A 17,679-nucleotide genomic window follows, 5' to 3' on the forward strand; every position below is an offset into this window, starting at 1 on the left:
TTTGATTCTCCTGCTGCCTGTGAGGCTGAGGATCAAGCTGTTAGTCAGCACTCACCATCTTTTTTCTGTTTCTTGTACCTGTAAACAGGAATGAGTACTCTGGCCTTATAGCCAGGATGTTAAGGAATATGATTTCTTTTCTGCTCTCTTTCTGATTTCTCTGTAACCTTAAATAACTCAGTCTCCCTTTGCTTTAATTTCCAACTGCCAAAATGGTGCAAGGATTGTGATCCACCTCAGGAGGCTGTCTGAAGCTAAATGTCTTGCTTCCCATTACCTAATCAAAAGATACGTGGTCTTTCTAAGAGACAAGATTGATGCAAATCATGATTTCTTTGATGTGATCCTGATCAATGTGATTGGGATGCAAGGGTTTGTATTTCTCTCTGAAATTTTCTTAGCTGGTACTTGACAGGCCCAGCTGCTAAGTGCCCCAGGCTATAGAAGACACTCAGTGTTACATTCAGGAGCAATGCAAATCACTTGCTGTGCCAGCTCTGAGACAGGTCCTTACCAGAGAATACCTTTCACAAATTTACAGCATTCCTAAAATTATATCCTAGATCATTTCACATTCAGCAGACTTGGATCATGACTACATGTAGACATCATATATCATCTTTACCCTTAACACCACCCTTCCCAACAGACCAGGTAGAGACATCCAGACAAGGTGGGCTTGCTATATCACCAGCTTCAACGGAATTAAGAAATCATGTGATCCCCTTGCATCATGTACATTGTTCAAGAAATGAGGGCAGGAACATGAAGAGATGAGCATTGAAATACACAGTAAGTTGATTTCTTCAAGGGAAAAACACGGGGGATGCATTGATATTTTCAGCGCCTAAAAGCAAAGATCACATAAGGGGAAGAGGAGCAGCGAATAAGTCAGCTCTGCTCTGCTTTCCAGAAAGTTCAAAAGTGCTGGTTTTGTAGACCCCCAGCACAAATTGTGCAATGGTAATTCCAGTAGACAAAATGGTATGGGATGCCTTGCATGGTGTAATATTGCACAGCTGTAAATATTTTCCCCAGTGAGCTTTAGCTACCTGCACATTTCTGTCTCCATTCCATACTCATGTGGTGTTGAATTTGTGGCTATTTTTAAGAGCAACTTTTATTCAGAAAACAGGCAAATTTTTAATTTTAATTTTTATTTTCCTTCCCAGGGGCTAGAATGGGGCTGTGGTTTGGATCTGTGCACACAGGGCTGATAACACAGAGGTGTTGTTATTGCTGAGCAAGGATTACACAGAGCCAAAGCCTTTCCTGCCCCTCAAAGGCCATGCTGGGGAGGGGCTGGGGGTGCCTGGGAGTTTGGGAGGAGACACAGCCAGGACAGGTGACCCTGACTGACCCAAGGGATGCTCCAGACCCCGTGATATCATGCTCAGTATGTAAAGGGGGAGGAAGAGGGAGGAAGGGCAGGGACATTTGGGGCGATGGTGTTTGTCTTCCCAAGTCACTATTCCACGGGACAGGGCCCTGCTCTCCTGGAGGTGCTGAACATCTGCCTGCCCATGGGAAGCAGTGAATTAACTCCTTGTTTTGCTTTGCTTGTGTGTGCAGCCTTTGCTTCTCCTATTAAGATGTCCTTATCTCAACCCATGGATTTTCCAGCTTTTACCCTTCTGATTCTCTCCTCAACCCACTGGTGGGGGACTGAGCGAGCAGCTGCCAGGGGCTTGGGTCTGACTGGGGTCAAACCATGACATCATCACAAAAAGTCTGTTCAGTAGGAGCAGGAAGAGATGTGAGCAATGCCTACAGCATCACCTGCTTAAGGATTGCATAAGGCATGGAGGGAACAACAGTCACCCAGGAGTGGCCATTAAAAGAACCTCACTGAACCTTCCCTGTGTGTAAGGCACCACAACTGGTTCTCTGAGAGCAGCAGTGTTACTTCACTGTGTCCTCACTGTGCCCAGGCGTCTGTAAGAGGTTAACAAACCACATACTACTCTATATTTCTGCATGCCAAGCTTCAAGCCCACTCTGCTCTGCAAGTTCTGAAGTGATCCACAAGTGAAGAGAAGGCTTTTTAACGTGCACTTGCTGTGTTTGGAATTTAGGCAGTTCATCTTTCAGCTGCAAATCCAGAAGCTGACAATTGCAAAGTTAAGAGATTCTTGGTTCCAGACCATCTCCAGCTCCTCCCTGATCCTAATACTTATAGCTGGGAGTATAGTTCTTCAGACAATCAGTCACAAGGACTGTGGTGCAGTATCTGCTGGCATGTGGTAGTATCATGATTATTCTGGATACATCATCAGCTGAAAGCACCCGAAAATAGTTCAGATGTAACGTGTCTTCTGCTAAAGGCTGCAGTCATCTCCTGTGGGTGGACCCATAATAAGGAGAGAGGTCACAGGCTTTCAAGAGTATGTCATATGTTCAGGTGTAATATGACTTATCTTACCCAGACTCATTAATTAGGCTGACAAATTATGTGTGTTTATCTTACACCACACATTATAACTTCAGTTTGCCAAATATAATTTGGAGCCTTTGGAATATAAGTACCTGTGATTATTTCTAATTACTTTTATAATCACGGTTTAAGTACTGAGTGATAAGAGAGCATAGGTGCTGGCTTAACAAATGAAAAAGGGCTACAAAACATTAAGACTGCAATTTAAATGCTCAGTCCTGAGCCTTTTCTGATTCATTTCCATGGGAATGATGATGGGAATTAGGGATGGAAGGTTAATCTCTAAAAAGAGAGCCAACACGATGCAGAGGTACTCCAGGAGAGAGAGTGTTCTTCTGAAGTTTAAGCATGGCAATGGGAAACAGAAGTCTTAGTTTCTAATCCCAGTTTTGCTCTAATTTTCTCGATGTTCCTATTCAAGTTCTTAAACCTTCTCTTTCTGTACTTATGAAATGTAGTGAATAGTAGTCTCAGTGTCTTGGAGTCTTTTTAAAAACCATGTAGATGTGCTTATGGACGTGGCTTAGTGGTGGGCTTGGGTGAGAATGAAGGCCCCCCATGCTTCCTGTGGAACCTGCGTTCTAGAAAATTTTGGGGCCTGGAGTAGGGAAAATTCAGAAGTGCAGCTCAAGTGCTTCTTCTCCCTGGTGCTGCACAGTGTGCTGTGGTCATTGGCTGGCTTAGTGGTATGGTTGTGATCAGCCTGGGATTTAGTATCTAGCTCTAAGGCCCTGAAGGTAATGGTTTTTTCAATTAAATTTGTGGTTTTCACTCTCCTATTTGTTCTTTAGAAAAATCATGGTAGAGAGTTACTCAAACTGTCTTGAATTGCGCTGAGTACTCATAACAAATACAGCTCAGACTGCAACTTGTGGGAGCTCAGCACATCACTCCTGATGTCCAGAGCTACCGAGAGAACCCTTGGGGGGCTCGGGAGTCTTGGAATGTTGCCAAAAGCACTTGGTGGCTTGATTTTGATCCATCTAGAGATGTGCCACCGATGTATGAAGAAATGGAACCTGCGAGAATCACTCGGGTGTAAATGGTGAAGGGAAGATATCATTATAGGGTGAATCACAACTTTTGGGGTTTTGGTACAGGGGGATTGTAGAGACAAGGTGGAGGAATCAGGGCGTGCCACCAGGCTCTTCTTTCTTCTTCCTGTCTTCCATCTTCTGCAGTGGTGTTGGCATTTGGGGATTGGTCTAGGGTGAGGGTGTACTTAGTGACGAGGGTGATAGGTATTGGGGACAAAAGGTAAATATGATATACATAGTTTTTGTTATAAAAGATGCGACCGCCTTGGGGGTGGGCAGAGTGTGCCTTTGGCTGCCGTGCTGGTCAGATCCTTCGGGCAGAGAAAGGACTTTTAGATAAGAAATAATAAACAATTCTGAAGACCGAAAAAACCTAGCGTCCAGACTCATCTTTTGAGGTCCAGCGTGCAAGAACCATCCTGAGCGTGTGTGGGGGCAGAGACAGACAGCCGAACCCCATACAACTGAAGGTCTGATACACATAATTGAAGATGTTTTATTAAGCAAAATATCAAATAGATAGAAATCATGGAAGATTCAGCTCTCACTGAATCTTTGCCAGTATTTTGAGATGGGTAGCAATGGAGATTTCTTTGAATGCCTTTGAGAAACCAACACGAAGTAATACAAGAGCCAATCTTGTAGGTGCTGCATGATCTCACTTTTGTAACTCTTGCTTAAACCATCCTTTAATTAGACTGTTGTATTTACAAAAGCCATGCACGTGTCAAATGGGGTTGTGGGAATTTAGCAAGAAATTCAGCCTGCCAGATTTGGAAAATTTTACCTGAAAGGGAGTGTTCCTTCTTGCCCAACAAAGTCCATTCCTACCTCTCTTACACCTGGCATTGATTTCACTTAATTTATACCAGCATTACATTCCATGCTGTTACATGTAAATGAAGATGGAAAAAGATTTATAAGCTAGGGCAATTTGGTTTCGTAGGTCTGGCTTTGGAATTGAGAAACCAGCATCCACATTACCTGTGTATGTGCCTTCTAGCTACTGAGAATATAAATTCTCTGTTGGGAATAGGATTCCATTAACCTGTGCTAAACCTGTTTTCCAGATTGCTGCTGCTGTTGGCATCGCAAAGGAAAAGACTGTAGGGAAAAGCAAAACAATATTTACTGGACTACTTGTCACATTTTAATTGTAAGTACTGTAACACTATCCACTTTTTGCTCTATAACAATTTATGTCAGGTAAATAATTGAGCAGCATGCTTTTCCTCCTGTAAATGCCTAGTGACATATTGCCCATTAGATCATGACAAAACTTAGTTTTAAGTGCAAAGCCTCAAGCAAAAAAGATCTATTTGTGTAATTTCTTGTGGTTTGCACCAAGAAATTACACAAATAGGAGCAGTTCTGTCTTAGTTTGCATTTTGCTTCTCTTCTGGAAATGAAAGCAAAAGAGAATAAGAAAACTATAAGCTATATTTTGATGTTGCACTAAGAATAATGAATACAAAGACAGCATTTGGTGGTCCTTTGAATCTGCTGTTACATAGAAAAATCAAAATAGTGAAATGCAGAAAATGGACTATGAGTCAATGTTCTGAGATTTTAACTGGATTTACGAGCTGCAGCAAGGATTTTTTAATTAGTATGTAGATTGTACTTGCAGATTCAAATATGCTTGAGATACATACCTCAAAGAACTCCTGAAAATCACATTTAATGCAATGTTCTGGTCTATAGACTGTTTTCTGGTATTTTTAAGAGTTGTTTCAAGATTTAAAGGTCATTTTATGCAGTCTTTCTATATAGTGTACCCTTTTCTAATTGTGAAATGTACATTTGACCGGCTTGGTTGCACTGGTTGCTGCTTTGCAGCATTCCTTTAAAGATGTGGCTTACTTTGTTATTTCAGGGAACTACAAATTAATCAAATCAGGAATACTTTTTGAAAAAAAAATTCAACAGAATTAGGACTGTCTCAATCTCAATTAAAGCAGATACTTTGCATACAATAAGTTTTAATGATTTCTGTTCTGAAGCAGTGACAGCACATATCCCAGATCCCACAAAAAGCTGAAGAACAGTTGCAGATGTCTGTTCCACCATACTTGCTCTCGGTCAGTTATCTCCCCATCTTCTTCTTTGCCCCAGCCTCAACTGATCATTCTTGCTAAGTTGTTTGTGTGCCAGCTTCTCAGTTGTGTTGTTTTGGCTGCTTCTGTGGTTCCACATCCATGTCACCAAACAGACCACGATAACAGAGGATAAGCTGTAGTCTCCTGCCAGCTCAGGGCTTTTATTGTGAGGAGGAAACAAAGGGTGTTGAAAGCAAGGGCTCAGATGAGAATGATTTTTGGTTAGGGAGTCAGGCTTCTGATAGGCAGAATATCAGTGGATGTAATATAGAATTCATAGAGACCAAGGTTTAAGAAAAGCAGAAAAATATCTGTATTTGGAACATTCTCTCATAGAACTGGTCCCTGTTGGAACTGCTGGGCACTGCTGGGCACTTTTTCAGACTCTGTCCACTACTGATGGCCACAGCACAGGGAAACTCACAGAAATCTAGTTTTCTTGAAGACAATTTCATGTCCATTCTATTCAGGGAAAGTAAAAGGATTTTATAATCTAATACTTAATTAGATGGTGACCAGGATGAGAATACTGCACAAAATCCCTACATTCATTAGGGTGCAGCATGTTGCGGATTCAGTCAAGAGATGAGGTAGATTTTAAGGACAGCTTTGATCTGGTTTGATTTCTCAGGAACAGAAAAGGAATTACGGATTTAAGCAGAGGACTGAGACTGAAGCTCTGGATTCACTAAAGCCATCAATACAATATATAGCAAGGAGGGGAATGGATTCATCCCCTCAGCAGGGGATGTCACAGCCAATTCATAGGACTTGGAGGTGAAAGAATGTTTTATAAGTTTTAGTTGCATTTTGAAAGGCCTTTTGAGGTCTTGGGCGGTGAGAGGGAATTCAGGTCTCTAAAACTCAGGATGAATAAAGTGTTTGTGAGATGTCTGGGATGTGTGGTGGGAAGGGTTTGTATAACAGGCCAACATCTGACATCAGACCTCTTATACTTCTAGGATTCCTTAGTGAGTGATTAACAGCTGGGCTTTTCCATAAAACTGTGGGGGAAAATTCTCACATGCTCTTTCTGTGGGACATTGGATTTGAATGTAGATTATATGGAATCATATTTTACAAAGTGACTGGTAACTTAGACTTGTCTAAAGACTCTTTCAAACTAATTACACCCCTACCCCACCAATTTAGAAACTGATCCGGGAGGAGTGATTTGCCTTTACATACTCCTTAAAAGAATTATAGAATTTTAACTAATCTTTTTGACCCATCAATGGTTACCTACATGGAAATACTTTTAGCTGTAAACCAAATAAACATCTTAAAACCTCTTTAAGAAGGCATCTATGCAAAGTATTTTTCTGGATTTTTAATTTTCTATGGATCAGATAGCCCTTAGGGTATTGTTATTTTCACAACTTACCCATTGTTAACAGATATTTTCGGTGAAGATAATAGATTGCTTGCCCCTGACAACAGGAGAAAGTCCCATGATTATCAATGTTTCCACTTTGAAAGCCTTTTGGCCAGATTAATGGGGTCAGGGCTGCAACATGTGCTAGAGGAAGGCTGGAGGGCTGCTTGGTGTTGAAGCAACAGGGCAAGGAGTCTGCTGCCTACAGAGGCTAAGAGCAAAGGAAAAGGGCAAGGCTTTCATGGAAAGGCAAGGAAAAGGGGGGCATTCAAGGACTTCATAGCACACAGCTTTTAAGGACCTCCTCAAGAAATTGCCCCTCCTCATGTCTGGTTAGCAAATAGATAGGGGAAGCTTTAGTTCATTTGTTCCATATTGTAATCTCCTTTATGTTACTAAACATACCTCAACCTCTGTAACCATGAGATGTGAAATGCAACCATGAGTGTATGTATATATATATATATATATATATATATATATATATATATATAAAAACTAACAATATAAGCACCAAAATACAGTTATACAGTTTTAGGTCTGTCACTGCATCATACGTGTTTGTAAACTGAGGTTTTATTTTATCACAAACTTAGCATCAATGATTTAACTGCATAGACACATTTATGCTTTACATTATGCATTACACTTTTCTAACCTTGGTGTCCGCTTATATTTTTCAGTGTTTTCCTGAGTATCAATTTATATATATAAATAAGCAAATAAATTAATATATATGTATATGTATATGCCTGTATATATTTATATGTATGTAGATATCTGTGTATTATTTTTTGTGGTATAATGGAGGTAGGCAAAGCCACATGGACATCTGTGAGTAGAGAAATATCAAAATATGTGCCTTTAATTATGCTAGAGAAACAGTTTATCTGATGATACACTGAAAGTTCCTGTCTATAAGGCATGCTTATTTAGCTGAACTTTGAAATACCCTCGGGAAACCATGCCAAGATTCTAGTTCTGCTTAGCAAATTTAATGCAAAATAATGCAAAATTAATACTACTAGGTTTGTTGCCTTTTTGTTTTCTGAGTATGCAGAACTTGGACTTATGCTGATCTTGGCAATAAATAAGATTAAAAGAGGTCATCTAAAGATAAGATTGCTTATCTCAACTACCTGTATTCTTTCTTCTTCCTAGTCTCCCAGTTAATCTTCACTTATACTCTGCATGCCTAGCGTTGAGGGGGGAGGGCAGTAAAGCCGTTGTGTTTCTTTGAACCCGTGTAAATTATCTCCTTCCCTCCACAGAGTATCCAGAGATGATGGAACACTTCAGCTGTGCTAGGAAAATGCCTGTTTCTTGGGTTTGGAGAATAAAAGCTAAGAACTTGCTGCAGGAGAGAGAATCCTCTGCCTGCACGTACTGCAGTCTTCATGAGCTTCCTGTGATGTTGCTGTGAATCCTGGGAGTAATCAGTATTAGCCTGGTCTCTTGTGCAGCAGGATACAAATTATTCTTTCTGGGGTGGCGGAGACACGGTTGATCTGCTGGCTGCCAGAACATTATCTTTTGCTGAAAGCAGAAGCACAGTTCAGTTCAATTAACAGGGACTGCCCTTTGACTGCGTGTGTGCACATTTTGGAGGGCTCAGTGGAAACCAGTGGGCAGCAGTGACAGTGCTCTCTGGAAAAGGGCTGAATCAAATTAGGGAGTTTTCTTTTTCAGAACTTGTTCAGTGAGATCAAACTTCATGCTTCGCTTTTGAAATGGACTGAAGGAAATAAACCTTGTTTCTTTGGTTGACCAAAGTCAGTATTTAGTTAGGGAAAGGACATTATTGTATTTACTCCTATTTTTGGAGTATTATTCATTCCACAGGACAAGTCAGGACAGATCACTGAGGGTAAAGTTGAAGTTATGAATTTCTCTGCCTTTACCAGCTAGGAATTAAGATCAGAGTTTGGCTGTTTCACAACATAACTGACATCATGCCACAGCAAAATTCCCTACAGCAAGCCAACATTCAGCAGCTGCGAAAGAAGTGGGGGGAATTTGGAGTAAAGAGAAATGATGTGACATGGTGGCCTAGATTCCTAAATTAGAATGAGCTAGGGAAGGAAACAAAATTATTTTGTGCCTTTCCAGTGTGTGGACAAGAACTTGAGGCCTGAGAAGATGACAATTACTGTTTTGTACACAGTTTAAGATGGTTAAAAATGTAACCAGAATGGTCCTCAGCAGTATTTCTTAGAAGGCATGTGTACAGACATCAGGAGCACACCAGGGACATCTGCCTGTGTTATACAGAGGGCAAACTGGGTCGATGAGATGGAGAGGCCAAAAAGCCCCCACCCCTTCATCACTCTTGTCACAGCACAGACAAACTGCAGAAGGCTCTGGACTTCTGAAAGAACAGTCACAGCAGCAGCCTGGTTCCCATGGCGTGTTTTTTGAGGAATGGCAAAGGGCAGAGGTGAAGGTCAGTCCCTCCCCATGCCAAAGCCAGCTCCCTGACCCACTAACCAGCTTTAGCAGGCCCACTGCTGTGCCCTCCTCCTTGCACACCCAAGAGAGGGAAGCAGGGGCTGCCCACGAGGCACAAAACGCTTGGAAATGGGTCTCAGTCTGCACTGCCCCTGCTGTAAGGCCACAGACAGAGCCAAGCCACCAGCTGGATCATGCCAAGGAGGCAGAGTCTCCCTCTAGTACCTGCTTACCCTATCCAATTCAGCTTTCTAACCCAGTTAACTGTTCACTTTTGTCTTTCTGAAGTTAGCTAATAGTTGGCTAAGGCTAAAATCAGAAAAGTGGCAGGAGAAGGAAGGGAAGACAAGGAGCATACAAACATGGAAGCAGAGGAGGAAGGACCAGAGCAATCTAGAGCAGGACAAGGGACAAAAGGGATGAAATACAAAGTAACAGGAAGTGAAAAGTCCTTCGTCTTCCAGCAGAGCAGAACTGGGAAAGATGTCAGGACATCTGTACAATTTCTGGTACAAATTTTATACTGTTTTTCTCACTGGAAAACAGCACTGAACTAAAAGGGAACCGCTCCACATAAAAGTATTATTTAAGCAGAACAGTTTACTGGTTTCAAAAACCAATTCACCAGCACATTTGAAAAGCAAATACAGTGGTTTGCAGCAGTTGAACATCTGGACCTGGCAGTTATTTTTAAATGCTAATACCAGCAGATAGGGACTGTGACCAATTCCCACCTTGTCACCCAGCCTAGAGCACTGAGTGGCACAGGAGCAGTCATTTCTTGGATGGGGATGAGGACTCAACCACCTCCCTGGGCAGCCCCTTCCAGTGCCTGACCACCCTTTCCATGACAAAATTCCTCCTGATGCCCAACCTGACCCTCCCCTGGCACTGCTTGAGGCCATTTCCTCTCATCCTGTCCCTGTTCCCTGGGAGCAGAGCCTGACCCCCCCAGCTGTCCCCTCCTGTCAGGGAGTTGTGCAGAACCAGAAGGGCCCCCCTGAGCCTCCTTTACTCCAGGCTGCGCCCCCCCAGCTCCCTCAGCCCCTCCTGGTGCTCCAGCCTCTTTCCCAGCTCCCTTCCCTTCCCTGGACATGCTCCAGCCCCTCCATGCCTTTCTTGTCCTGAGGTTCCCAGAAGTGCCCCGGGATCTGAGGTGTGGCCCCAGCAGTGCCAGCCCAGGGGACAGTCACTGCCCTGGCCCTGCTGCCACACCATGGCTGGCACAGCCCAGGTGCCATTGGCCTCCTGCGCCCCTGGGCACACCTGGCTCCTGTCCAGCTGCTGTCCCCAGCACCCCCAGGGCCTTTCCCAGCTTTCCAGCCCCTCTGCCCCCGCCTGGAGCTGCAGGGGGTTGGTGTGACCCAAGGCAGGACAGGGCCCTTGGCCTTGTGGAATCTCAGACCACTGGCCTGGGCCCATGGATCCAGCCTGTCCGGGTCCCTCTGCAGAGCACTCATATCCTCCTTAAACTTGTCAGGATTTCTGGTTAAGTAAGGAGTTGAGCAGGTTCTTGGTTTCTGCTGCACTGATCACTTGCCTACTAAAAATTGGATCATTTCTACATGAAAATGAAACCAATCAATCTAGGTGAAAGTTAGACCAACCAAAGGAGTTGGGTACTGTTGTCTTTACCATTTCATCACCTGTCTTGATACACTTGATCCCTTGGCATCAAGTTTACCTAGTGTTAAAGCTGTGCCTAAATTTCCTGTGCAACATTTGGGAAGAATGGTGAATTCTTCTAAATGGTATTCACAGCAGCCAGGGCCTTGCACAGGTGGCTGCGTAACATAATTCACAGGAGCATGAGGAGAGCAGATGTTTTCTTTGGCCCAATGAGAGATTCACAGTTTACATGTTTTCCTCACTGGACTTAAAGAACATCCTTCCTCTACAAAGAAAGAGAAAGCTCTCTATTTCTCTTACAGCAGAGCTACAGGACAAAGAGCCTTCCCCAAATCCTCCTTATTGTGCTATAATTTAATGATTAAAACAGGTCCAGGCTGAGAAAGGTCACTTAGGACAACTCCTGGCACATAGTGGTGAAACTGTAGCCAGCCCTAATGACTTTAGCCACTCTCCTCAAGCTGTATTCTGGAATAGCTGCTCCAAACTTCCATCTCCACAAACAGGAACTTTGGAGACTTTTAGGGAAAAGGTGAGCTTTCTACAATCTCTTCTTTATTTTCTCATAATTTTTTGGAAGCCTGGTGGCTACAGAATGAATTTGGTATAACAGGCCACAATGGGCAGTGGTGGTTGTCCAACACTTTCACAACACAAGGGTACCTTTCAGTAAGTCCCTCAAACCTGAGAACAGCTGAGTGAGAAGAAAGGTCCCCAGATGCTGTGCAGCACGCAGGGACATCCTTCCTGCTGAGGCTGCCTCCCCTCCTACCTCAGGTCCCCTCTGCTATGTGCCAGGGAATGACTTTCCCCAGGTCACCTGGCTTATGTAAGCCCTAAGGAAGCTTTTCCATCCTGAGGCCACAGATGGTTTACTGTTCAGCAGCTTTAAGTAGGCAAATACAGAGGGAAACAGAGGGGGGGAAAAAGTTATTTTGTGGCACTGCAACTCCTCCACCCAGTCCACTTACCTAGAATATGAAGACAGCCAAGGGTGGCAGAGGGCTGGCACTGACTGCCTAGGTTGGTATTGTTGCCCAAAAGTTCACTAGAATTATTTGCTTTTCAAGGCAAACTGCATGAAGTCCTTTGGGCAAATTTCTGTGGCACTAGTGAAGTCCCTGGCCCCTTTGTGCTGGTATTGTGTGGTTCTATCAACCAGCTTGTGGTTAGGTTTAGCCATCTGCAGGGTGCAATGTGCTTTGTACAACTTCCTTCCCTTCTCCAACTGGAAGGAAAAAAACCTAGGAATTTCAAATCCCTGATATTTAAAGAATCAAGAGAACCAAGACTGCTCTACCAAAGGCCTATATTTATGCACAGCCTGTATGTTTACATCCCACCCACACACTCTGTTGACAACATCTTCACCTATGTTCAGCTCCATAATCTCCTCTCTAGAATTTCTTAATGCATTTTCAAATGTTAAGAAGGTGCTAATGCATACTAAGCGGCTTTCTGGTCTCTGTGTACACAAACAATCATTTCCTTTTATTACAAATGTTAGTTTCATACTTTTCTCACAACCTTCCACTTCTCAGGGGTGGTGAATGAAGGACTAGCTGTTTCTCTGCAGAATAAGAACCCCTGTAAAGAGGTGAATATAAAATAATCATGTACATTTCCTGGCTAATGGATTGCTGTGTACAAGACAAGATTCAAATGCATCACAACTCTTGGAAAATATTCTCCTAGAGAAAGTGTACATATGTACATATCTATATCTAGAATAATTCCCTAAATATTATTGGTCTTAAACTTGAGAAGCCAAACACCTAGTCTTTAGGGCAATTACAGGTTTGAAGTATTTTCTGAGGGCAAGGCCAAAAGTAATTATTAAAAAAAAAGGTTGCAAGTCAGTACTGGGCATGGCCATTGCTGTATCTCATTGGCAGGATGTATAGAACTGCACGGGATCTTTTGCAAGAAACTGTTGCAACATGCATACCAGGCCACAAAGTTATGAAACAAAAATAAAGGTAATATTTTTTTTTTTTTTAAGGGGCCATGTTCCTGTGAAACAGTATTTGGACCATGTTCATGTGAAATAGTTCTAGGCTATTTGTTCCATGCAAGAGTTTTGAAATTATGAAGAGTAAAGGCTATGGCTTTTGATATCAGACCTGAGAAGCAAATTTTAACTCTCAGGATTTTTCTGTTTGGCTTTGAGAAGGAAAAACACAGCTCACACCAAGGAATTCAAGATATGAAAATTCTTTGCTTCTCCTACCTGAACCAGTTACACAGGTTTCCAGCCACCTTTGGATATAAAAATGTGCTGAGTGCACATTTATTTCTCCAATAAATTGACAATGCAAGCCTCTGGCACCAGCACTCGGTCACTGTTGTCAGTCCTTTAACACAAGGTGCAAGCTCCTGATGATCAGTGAGGGTGTTACATGCACTGTAATTAAGCAGACCCTGGCCAGTGATGCCCCTTGTATGGTTTGCTTCTCTGCCTGCTGCTACAGCTGTTCTTGAGAGACATCTGTTTGCAAACAAGCTGGCCAAAGGCAAACATGCTCTGTGTGGGTTTTTTTAGTTAACACATTCTTTGGATTATCTTTTCTAAATTTGCTTTATCATGTTTCTCCCTCCCACATCACCCAGAGGAAGAAAGGGCTGGCAGCAGAATTTGCATTTCAACAGCCAGAATTTTTAGGGCATGGGATGCACCTAGGTCTGAAAACCTCCCCTGTATTTTAAGGTTAAGCCACAGTCAGAAAATTGTTTGCACAAGTAAACTACAAGCCAGGTAGTAGCACACTAAGTTCCAAAGACAAAGCAACCAGAGAAAGTAGTTCCAATACAGCTTCCAAATGAAGATCCCTGTTTTGTAAGAGCATACAGCTTGAAACAGGACCTGTAAAGAGGTTTTTTCAAAAGCTAGACCTATAACCCCCGTGCTTCAGCCACAGAGAGCACGGGGCTCTATCTCTACAGAATGACTTGTGTTGGAACCTAGCAAAAAGGTATGTGAAATGGGTGCTCAATTTTTGATTTTCCTTTCCTTTGTAAAAGATCATGGCAGAAACCTCTGGAAAACATCAGAGGTTGCTTTGTCTATCTGGTTTTAGGCTTTGTATTGCCCTTTTGATACAGATCTTTACAGCTGATTTCCCTTTGCCCAGACTGGAGTCTGTTAGTCCACAGTCACAACTGCAAGTCAGAGAGAAGAACTCTGATCTTAGTTCAAAGGGTTATGCTGTGAATTTTGGAATCTGCACTAAAACTGCTCAAACTGTCATCATCTACTGTATTGGACATGTACAAACCAATTTTTGAGCTCATACTCTCAAGTTCCTTCAGCTTTACTGTACACAAAAATAATGACTTAGAAACAGTCACCAGAACCTTAGCCTGAACTCCCAAATCCATACTCAAATGTTAGAAGATCAGGCCCAAGGGAAAAAGCAGCTTTCACTAAAACAACCTCTAGCCAAAGTAACCTGAGTAGTGAACCTGAGACCTTTGCAAGCTTACTGGGCCATAAGACATGCAAAGAGGAAAAAAACCCACCAAGTGCCTGAGTTTTTGCTGGTCCATATAGTTACAGAGCTGAAAGCCAATAATGGAACAGGAAGGATTCTTGTGCCAAGTGTAGTTTCTCTGTGAGGCTGACAACAGAGTGTAGTGGGGGGATTTCAGTTGATGTTGCAAACAGACTAAAAACCATTGAAACTTATCTTGGCAGGATGATTTCAATGTCCTTTCTTTGTCCCTGCTCCCCAGTGTACAGCCCTGCCAGTGGTGAGCGTGCACGTGAGGTCTTGGCACCAGGGATGTAATGAATTCCTTGTCCAGGTTATGGTCTGTATTTGTCCTCAGTTTACCTCCTTCTGTAACTCAACACTTCTCCATTCCTGCCCTGTGGTTCCTCATGCATTTTAAAGAGGAAAAGCTGTTTAACAGTCTCCTCGCTACTTATCTAGTAGAATTTCTCTTCTTTTATCCAGCTCTGGTAGGATGATCCCATAAAAGGAGTAGAATTAATATTTGCTATTGATTATAATTTGTGACAAATTAGCATCCTCAGAGGAACATAGGCAGCAGTTACCTGAATAAAAAGACAGCAGACCTCATATTCTTTCTCCCCTGTATGCACTGAAACAAGAGGAGTAAACTTGCAGCATCCCACATAAGAGATCTCAAAGGGAATGTAAAGCAATCCCTTGGTTTTGCTTTTCTCCTCTTAGGCAGAGGAGAGCAAGGCTTTCTATCATGAGCCAAGGCTGCATTACTCACCAAAGGCACCAAAACTTTGCCAACAAATGTTTTGTGTTTCTGCAGAAAATTTTCACAGCAGAGCATGTCCAGAAAGGTATTAGGCAGAGATGAGGCTTTGATATTTTTAGATTAGGTAGATGATCACGTGACAAGAACACACACACATGACAGACTGCACTGGCAAGTATCCTGGGCTACAGAAATTCTAGCAGGGGCTTTGTTATCCTTCTGGAAAAATTCTAGGCTGTAGATCTGGCTTAGCTCTCATTAAATCAGACTTCCCCTCCAACTTTGAAACTAGACTTGCTGAGTGATACTGGGCCAACTTCATTACTGTGTCCCCTTCCACCTCCCCCCCGAAAAAGGCCATTGTGATATACCAATCTCTTTTAAAATGCTTTAATAATGAATCCCTAAAAGTAAAAAAAAAAAAAAATTAAAAAAAAAAAAAATTGCGTTTCCAAGCAGGGTTTAGCAGTAATTTCTTAATTTCTTGAACCTCTTGGTCAGATGACAGAAATTGTTGTCAGATTTACACAGCTGACTAAGATCTCAGACCTGATACTTTGTTACCTGCCCAGTACTGCTTGTCACTTCCTGCTAGTCCTCAATCCCATGTGGTTCCTTTTCCCATAAATTACGTGCCTTGAGCTACCTGCAGGTATTTAATTGGTACTTTTCGCCTAAGGAGTTAAAGGCACCTTACAAGTACACTATCAGTTTCTCTCTTTTTGCATGAAAGAAGGTTTTCTTTAGTCCACATCTTAGGAAAATGGCATGCCTGTACCATGATTAACATAGCTGCTAAATGGAAAGGATGAAGGGTGGTTAAATGACAAACAGAAGGTGTGTCTGTTGAGCTTATGTGCCAGACATTGGGCTGGGTCAGTGCCTGCTTACAGGTTTGCAAGCTGCATGCAAGTTTCCTGGTAGATTATAACCCCACTGAAATACATTTGATTTTCCTCACAAGGCCTTTCAGGCCTTGCTTCACTTTCCTGGAATTATGGGAAAATTATTATGGCCTTGATTCAGTAAAAGATTTAAGATATGTATGCAGCACAGATTGCAGCATATAGTACATGGAGTGATACTTGATAAAAACACGACTTGATACTTGTCAACAATATTTGATATAAACTATGAACTTGATCAAAAACTGGATATCAACTTGATATATATCTCCAAACTGCATCTTGTACAATTGCAGTAGGGTTGGTAGTACTTGTGACAAGGTCGTATCACCTTTCTTGGATGGGATCCATTCTGTCATTATGCACCTCAGCTTAAATTTTTTTGTTTGTTGCCTTGTTTTTTTTCTTGCAAGAGATGTTATTTGCTACACTAGAGATGATGTAGTAGAGAAATTGCACTATCTGTTAGAAGCAGCCCAAGAAGACACAGGTCATGAAAAAGGCTGGGCATATGTGGGACACTAGTGTTGGAAACAAATTTGGTATTGTGTACTGAGGGAATTGCAATACATTTAAAAACGTTGATGTAAATTGAGATAGGAAAGGACCTGGATTTACCAGTTCATCGCAGTACAAGTAATCAGAATCTGTGATTCAGCTTCCCTAGCAAGGACTGTGTAGAGCTCTAGAGAAGCCCCATCTGAAGAACCAGTTGCTTTACTGGTTGGGGAGCATTTGTAGCACCTGTGTCATGAGAGGAAGCCAGAGGAGCTCAGCTCCCCGAGTGTCACAGAAAGGGGGATAAAGGGAACAAAACTCAGCACTCCTTCCATTGTCAGTATTATACAGGAGATACTAATGTCAGAGGACCCAAATCAGAAGAGCAGATGGCTATGAACTGGCCTATTTTACAGGAGAAATAGGAATCCTCCTGACTATTCAGGAAATGTGGTTCACGAACAGCCTTCTAGTGACAGTTTAGGATTAAAAAACATTTTCAAACAGAGTTGATGTCTTCCAGCAAAATTGAGCTTAGCCCTGAAAAACCTATTGATGCGATAATGTTTTAAAATCCCCTGCTTGCCTGCCATTAATTGGCTCTGACAGACTTCTGTAAATGTCCAGAAATGTCCCTCTCTGAAGACCTTGGTGTCCATTTTCCAAAACACGGATTAAGAAATGGTACTCGTCCCACACTTATGATCTGAGTAAATAGCATGAGAGACACGTGAAGTGAATACAAAATACAGCACAGCTGGGCTTTTACTTTAGAAGACAATGGAAAAGTTGCAAGAGTCACAATCACATTTTTAATGAAAGAAGGCTCTTTTAGGAAGTGTGAGGTCTGGTTTCATCTTTTCAGCTTCTTCCTTCCCTGTGAAGTGAAAGGGGTTCAATTCTTTTTCCTAAATAATGGGAAGCACCTTAAAGACTGGCAGCATTGGTATTAGGACACCCCCTGCTCTGCTCATTGAAATGGTAAATGGATGAAGCCAAATGGCCCAACAAGACAGAA

General features: G+C 42.4%; 1 long non-coding RNA gene across 1 annotated transcript; it reads left to right on the plus strand.

The window, feature by feature from the left end:
* Positions 1-4,539: 4,539 nt before the first annotated feature.
* On the plus strand, positions 4,540-9,141 carry LOC132328081 (uncharacterized). The gene is made up of 2 exons (XR_009486680.1): positions 4,540-4,627; positions 8,217-9,141. It is a non-coding gene; the product is annotated as an uncharacterized LOC132328081 (long non-coding RNA).
* The last annotated feature ends 8,538 nt before the right edge of the window (positions 9,142-17,679 follow it).

Source organism: Haemorhous mexicanus, chromosome 5 (assembly GCF_027477595.1).
Source record: "Haemorhous mexicanus isolate bHaeMex1 chromosome 5, bHaeMex1.pri, whole genome shotgun sequence".
Lineage (NCBI taxonomy): Eukaryota > Metazoa > Chordata > Aves > Passeriformes > Fringillidae > Haemorhous > Haemorhous mexicanus.